Below are 7,467 nucleotides of genomic sequence, written 5' to 3'. Positions count from 1 at the left end.
TGTGTGGTGTGTTACGGTAAGTAAACAGGAACCGCGGAAGCCTTTGGTGGGTGGGCACAGACTGAACCTCGAGTCTAGTCCAGGCCTTCATAAAGGTTTGCACGGCTCTCTCCGCTGCTCCGTTTGATGCCGGATGGTAAGGTGGTGACAGGATGTGCCTTACTCCATTGTTCTTGAGAAACATTTCAAAATTGTTTGACGTGAACGGAGGGCCATTGTCCGATACGAGCTCCTTGACTCGTCCAAAGGATGCAAACAGGTGTCTGAGAAGATTGATGGTCTTCTCAGCTGTGGTCAGTTGAGTAGGGAACACTTCCATCCACTTGGAATGGACATGGAAATGTTGCTTGTCAATTTCGGCGTAATCCACATGGATGCGTTCCCAAGGTGTAGCAGCCCAGAACCATGGATGAAGAGGCGCAGCAGCAGGCTTGTTGCAAACAGCTTCACAAGGTGAGCAGTGGCCTACATGCTGTTGAATGTCCTGATCTAGTCCAGGCCACCACAGATAACTGCGAGCGAGTGCTTTCATTCGAGTGATCCCTGGATGTCCCTCATGCAGGTCAGATAGCAGTCTCCTCTGGAATTTGTGAGGTACCACCACCCTTGATCCCCACAGAACACACCCTTGATCAGTGGACAACTGGTCTTTCTTGTCGATGAATGGACGAAGGTTATCGTCATTTACGAAGGTTGGCCAACCGCCTAATGTTAAGTCCAAGACTTTGGAAAGCACTGGGTCTTTCCTTGTTTCCTCTGCTATGTCAGAAGCAGTTATGGGCAGTTCATCAATGAGAGAGATCTGGAAGACTGCTCTATCATCTTCACTGTCGGAGTCACTATTGCATGGTAGTCTTGATAGTGCATCGGCATTTGCGTGATCACTGGATCGTCTGTACTCAATCTCGTAGTCGTAGGCTAACAATATCAGAGCCCAATGTTGCATTCGAAGTGCAGCAAGGGTTGGTATAGCTGATTTTGGTCCAAGGATGGCCAACAGAGGCTTGTGATCTGTCAGCAGTTGGAACTTCCTTCCGTAGAGGTATTTGTGAAACTTCTTCTCTCCGAATATTATGCTCAGGGCTTCCTTCTCAATTTGAGCATAATTTTTCTCACTTGGTGACAGAGTCCGTGATGCAAATGCAATAGGGTGTTCTTCACCTGACGGTAGAACATGTGAGATGATGGCTCCTACTCCGTATGGAGATGCATCACACGCGAGTCTCAGCTTCATCTCTGTGTTATAGTGGGCAAGCCACTTGCTCTTTAGCAGACGCTGTTTGCAAGTCTTGAATGCTTCTTCACATTGTGGGGACCAATTCCACTTTGTATCGGCCTGCAGCAGTTGGTGAAGCGGATGCAACAATGTGGACAAGTTTGCCACAAACTTTCCGTAATAGTTCAGGAGCCCCAAAAATGACCTCAGCTCTGAGATATTTGTGGGTGCTGGTGCGTTTACGATTGCTTCCACCTTGCTGTTGGTTGGGTGCAGGCCTTGTGCATCAATCTTGTATCCGAGATACTCCACTGAGTCCTGGAGGAACTCACACTTGCTGCGTTTCATTCTCACTCCGTATTTCTCCAGTCTTGACATCACTTTGTCCAGCACTACAAGGTGCTCTGTAATGTTTGGTGCTGACACAAGGATGTCGTCCATGAAGCACACAACATTGTCTATACCGTCCAAGATCTGATCCATTGTGCGTTGAATATCGCTGGAGCTGTCGAGATTCCATAGGCCAAGCGGTTGAATCCGAATAGCCCCTTGTGTATATTGATGGTCAGATACTGATCTGACTCCGGATCCAGCTTCAGTTGCTGATAAGCGAATGTCAGGTCCAGCTTACTTAAAAACTTCCCACCAGCTAGAGTGGCAAACAGATATTCAGCGTTTGGTAGTGGATATTCCTCTGGTAGTATGCAGCGATTTACTGTGACCTTGTAGTCACCGCACATTCTGACGGTCTTGTCTTTCTTTGGGACAACAACAATCGGAGCGGCCCAGTCGCTCCTCGCTACTTTCGTGATTATGTTATTCTTCTGTAGGCGTCCAGTTCCTTCTCTACTGCTTCCTTAAGAGCATAGGGAACTGGGCGTGGTTTGTGAAAGATAGGCTTGGTTCCTTCTTGCACTCTGACTTTTGCTGTGAAGTTTTGTATTTCACCGTAGCCATCTTTGAAAAGTTATTTGTGCTTCTCCAGCATGTTAGTGAGTGTAGCCTGACTCACTGGTTTGTCATTTCTCAGACTGAAGATTTCTCCCCAGTTCAACTTGATCTTTTGTAGCCAGTTTCTGCATAGCAAGGCTGATTTTTCTCCCTTAACAATGACAAGCGGTAGCGTCCACTTCTTCCCCTCATACCGGACTGGTACCTGGATCTGCCCTAACACAGGAATAGTGTCACCAGTGTATGAAGAAAGGCGGATGGACGCGGGCTGAAGTGGGCACTCTTTCAGTTTTTCTTTGTAGAGTCTCTCTGGAACCAGAGATACAGACACTCCGGTGTCCAGCTGCATTTGTACTGGTTTTCCCGCTAACTCCATGTTGAGATAGATTCCATCTTTTAGTTGTTGAGCTGTGTACACTGTGAACAGTTCCACTACTGTGTCTGACACTTTGTGCACTCTCGCTGTGCGTTTTGATGCCTTACACACTCTCTGTAAATGTCCAACCATTCCACAATTGTGGCCCTTTTCATTTTGGAATTGACATTCACTGTGCTGATGATTATCTCCCCCACATCTGTAGCAACTTGGCTTAGACCTTTGAGATGTGGGATGCTTTGTTCTTGTGTAACCTTGAGGACGGGACTGAAAAAAGTGTGACTTTTGTGAGCTTTTTCCACCACGTGCATCACTGACCTTGTGAACACCTTTCTGACGTTCTGCATGTCCCGATAGCTCAATAGTATCCCTGTGGGCAAGCTCGAGTCCAAGTGCTATATCACAGACTTTCTTAAAGGTCAGGTCCTTCTCTGACAGAAGCCTTCTGTGATATGCTTCACCTGTGAGACCAAATACAAACTTGTCTCGGAGAGCATCATCAAGAAATCATGCAAACTCACATGTACTTGCCAGCCTTTTCAAAGCAAGGATGTAGTCAGCCACGGTTTCCCCTTGACTCTGGTGACGTTGGTAAAATCTGAAACGTTCTGCAATGAGAATTGGCTTAGGCTTGAAATACCTTGAAAGAGTTTCAGTCAGTTCTGCATAGTTCAACTCCACTGCTTTCATTGTTTCAATGAGACCTTTCAGCAATCCATACTCAGTTGGACCCAAAACACTGAGAAATACGTCTGCTTTCTTTCCATCTTTGATTTCATTTGCAGCCAGCCAACGCTCAAAACGCTCCAAATAGGAATCAAAATCCTCTTTGTGCCTCAAACTCTGTTACTCGACCAATGGTTGCCATTTTCACAGTTAATTGTTCAGTTTCCTTATTCCTTGTATTCCTTAATTTTCATCTAATTCTTCACTTCAGAAGTTTCTGCAATTACTTCATTCACTGCACTCATATGTAATAATGTACACACCGTGTTACATTCCTTCTTCCTTTTTCTTCTTGCCAATATTTCTCCACTGAGATCGCCTAATTTCAATGGGTTCAATTTTTTTAAATTTAACCACCAGAGGGCAGTGTCGCTATTCTGGACTCCAATAGTCTTGCTACTTGGCAGCTCCTGAATACTGTACTGGCAGTGCTAGCAGTGCTTAGCCTTTTCTACTGGCGAAAGAAAATAAAAAAATAACTGACGAATTACATAATTATTTTGAGTTTCATTACTCACGCAACATTCTTCCCTTCAAGCAATGTCCGTTTATGTAGTTTAATCACCTCGTCGCCACTGTAATATTTGTGTTGTGGAGAAATGGCCAGGCAGGAGATGGGAGTACAGTTAGTTTTTGTTTAGTCAAAACCCCTCGTGCTCTACAGTTCCCGGCACCCCAGTGCGCATGTGCATTTCCTATTAGGTGTAGTAACGTAACACTGCCGTAATGCATTACTGCTTAGTAACAGCACAGTAACTAATATAAACCGATGTAGATCCCAGATACTACAATCTGGAAATCAGCATTTGTCCTACCACTTTTAAAAAGGGGGAGATCCAACTCTTTTAATTAAGTATAGGCCAATCTCAATGCTGTCACCCCTGGTGAAAATACTTGAAACCCTTGTAAGTGAACAGCTAAAATAGTTTTTATTTACTAACTCTATTTTATCAATGTACCAATCGGGCTTCAGGAAGAAGCATAGCACAATACAGCAGCCATGAAGGTTTTAAATGATATCACTGAAGCCCTTGACAAAAAACAGCACTGTGTCTCACTTTTTATTGATCTTTCTAAGGCTTTTGATACAGTTGCTCATGCTATACTAAGGCAGAGATTGTCGAGTGTAGGTCTTTAGGAGCATGCAGTTGCATGGTTTGCTATCTGTCTGATAGAACTCAGTGCACTCAATTTGATGGGCTTATGTCTGTAAAATTGTCTGTCTTGAATGGTGTGCCCCAAGACTCTGTACTTGGTCCTCTCTTATTCACTATTTATATAAATGATTTAGACAAAAATGTCCAAAATGCACAACTTCATTTTCATGCTGATGATACTGTTATTTACTGTTGTGCCTCATCTCTTACAAAAGCTTTCCAGAACATGCAAACTGCTTTTTATACTGTTCAACATACCTTGTGTCAATTGAAGCTTATCCTAAATACTGACAAAACTAAACTAATGGTGTTTTCTAATGCAAGAAATAGGCCTCTGAACCTTTCACCTATTACTTCCTGTCAGGGCAAGGAGATTGAGGTTGTAACCTCATATAAATATCTTGGAATTTTAATATATGACGGCCTCTTTTAAATTGCATATTAAACAACTAACAAAATCATTTGAAGCTGAAATTGTGATTTTATTTTAGGAATAAGGCCTGTTTTTCTATTGAAGCCAGAAGGAGGCTAGTGTCAGCTACATTTATGCCTTTACTAGACTATGGGGATATTTTATATATGAATGCTTCCACTCAGTGTTTGAGATCAATTGAGATCAAGTACCATGGCACTTTGAGATTTATTTTAAACTGCAAAACCCTTACACACCACTGCACTTTGTGTACCAGGTTTGGCTGGCCTTCTCTAGTCATTCGTAGGCTCAGTCACTGGTATATTTTTTATTTACAAAGCCATTTTGGGTTAACTACATTTTTTTTGTGCATTTTTATTGTTCAGAAATGTGGTGGGTACTCTCTTCGTTCGCTGGACTTTATCCTGCCAACTGTTCCAAACTGAATTTGGGCTTTTATGTACTCTGCACCATCGTTTTGGAACACCTTACAAAATACTTTTAAACTGGACAAACTTGTGTTTTTAAATCACTGATGAAGGATTTTGAGGCTGATTCCCTGACCTGTCAATGTTTTTAATTTACTGTTTTATACCCTTGTGAATTCAATGGTTTTTACTAGATTACTTGTAGTTTTTCATGTTGTCTGTCTAATTTTTTGTAATGACTTGGTGCTGCCTATCTTGGCCAGGGCACTCTTGAAAAATAAATATTAATCTCAATGAGCCCTTCCTGGTTAAATAAAGGTTAAATAAAATAATTTAAAAAATCAATCATGTTAAACACTATTGCACACAGAGTCCATGCAACTTATTATGTGACATGTTAAGAAAATCTTTACTCCTGAATTTATTTAGGCTTTCCATAAGAAAGGGGTTAAATACTTCTTGCTTTTTAGACTTATGGTCAAAAAACAAGATTCCACATTATGGGGTTTAGTATGTGGCCAGTGACACAAAATCTCAATTCAATCAATTTTAATGAGATATGTAAAATGTTGGACCGATAACAGCCAAAATATTTTCATGGAAATTGAATGTAAAGGTCTTTATTACAGTGCAAACCATTTAAAAAAATCTTAAATTCAGCCTCAATTGATTCTGTTTAACACTGAAAATAAAACTGACACGATAACTTCTAAATAGATATAAACTGAAAATAGATGATATTGTTATTCTGGTTACTGCACAAAAGATCAAGAGAAACAGTGACTAGTAGACGTTAACACCATTCTGCCATCATGTAGACTTCCTGCACCAACTTCCTGTCTTGTATCAGAACACTGTCTCTCCAACTAACTGTGTCTTCTCTAGACAGTCATCATTGACTTTATATGGACTTAAACTGCCTTCAGTGAGCTAGTTGAACTCAGCAGTTCCTCTATACTGGAACCCATTAAACAGATGCTCTGTGAACTCAACACTCAAAATAAATGGTCCAAAATAAAGAGTAGCCTGCATCATCATATCAACACTATAGTAACAGTTAAACATTTTTCATCCCAGCAAATTGCACAAATATACAGAGTCAAAGAGCACACAATTATAAATGTAACAAAAGTATACATTTAAAACTAATACACAATGACAATACTGTTCATAAAAACACTTAATACCCATTGGAAAAATAATTAACAAGCACCTCTTTTGACTTGTGCTTAAAGACCATCGAGGTTGTTAAGTGGTGGTTCCTGGTTCCCTCTACTGACCGTGGCCTGGTTAGAGCACACTGTCCCAACCGGGGAGTTCTGTGGAGAGAACACAGAGAAAGGAACAGTTGTCAGGACCGACACTTCAGAAGAATAATGACTTCATAGTTACAGTTGGTTACACAACACAGTATTCATTCAATTCTTCCTGAAACTCACATTCTAGATGGGTTTTAAAGGTTTATTCTACCATTCCCACCAGTCCCTGTGAATGGTCTGTCATGTCAAACCCACTGGGGAGTCTAGATGTTCTCCTCCTCCGGGAAGACAAGAATAAAGGGATTTGACATCATTTAGGTTTTCAAAAACAAAAGCACAATCAGTATGATAAATATGTTAAAATTGAGGCTGGGAATATCTTTTTACCATGCAAAGAATACGATCAGGCTGAAGAGGAAAATCAACCCCAAGGTTTTTCCTACAATCTCAAAAACCTTTGGGTTAACAGGCTCTTCTTGCCCTGTAAATAAAACACACATTATAGCCATCTGTTCCAAAAAGAGGAAACATTTTGCACATTGTCTAATATTACAAATTATACATATACTGTAGATGTACAGATGTAAGATCTTAATTTATCCAGTATTGTTGCAGTGAAATAATCCTGCAGCAAAAGGACTTGAACGTTTCCTCCGTAATGTTGATCCATTGGTGGTGAGTCTATTAGCTGGACAAAATAAGGCTGCATGATAAGTGCAATACTATTAATATAACCACATTTCAGTGCAGGAGTTTGGTGAATATATGTAAATCACAAAGCTTATCTGTGTTTCCCACAATGCAATAAACTTCTCAGCAACAAAAAAGTGATCAAATTAAGATCCTACAGCTGTATCATACCGAGATACATATAGCAGGCATGCTTGATCTGGTCTGTTCCAAAAAACAAGTATATCTCTTCTATATCTATCTATATCTATA

At 41.0% G+C, this 7,467-nt stretch overlaps 1 long non-coding RNA gene across 1 annotated transcript; it reads right to left on the bottom strand.

Annotated features, from left to right (window-relative positions):
• Positions 1 to 4,338: 4,338 nt before the first annotated feature.
• Positions 4,339 to 7,426, bottom strand: LOC135538132 (uncharacterized). The gene is made up of 3 exons (XR_010455325.1): positions 6,913 to 7,426; positions 6,706 to 6,803; positions 4,339 to 6,585 (listed from the first exon to the last, which is right to left on the bottom strand). It is a non-coding gene; the product is annotated as an uncharacterized LOC135538132 (long non-coding RNA).
• Positions 7,427 to 7,467: the final 41 nt, after the last annotated feature.

The sequence above is a fragment of the Oncorhynchus masou genome, unplaced genomic scaffold (genome assembly GCF_036934945.1).
Source record: "Oncorhynchus masou masou isolate Uvic2021 unplaced genomic scaffold, UVic_Omas_1.1 unplaced_scaffold_9157, whole genome shotgun sequence".
NCBI classification, from domain to species: domain Eukaryota; kingdom Metazoa; phylum Chordata; class Actinopteri; order Salmoniformes; family Salmonidae; genus Oncorhynchus; species Oncorhynchus masou.
Note: the sequence above shows the minus strand (reverse complement) of the source record. Positions and strands in the feature narration are given on the sequence as shown.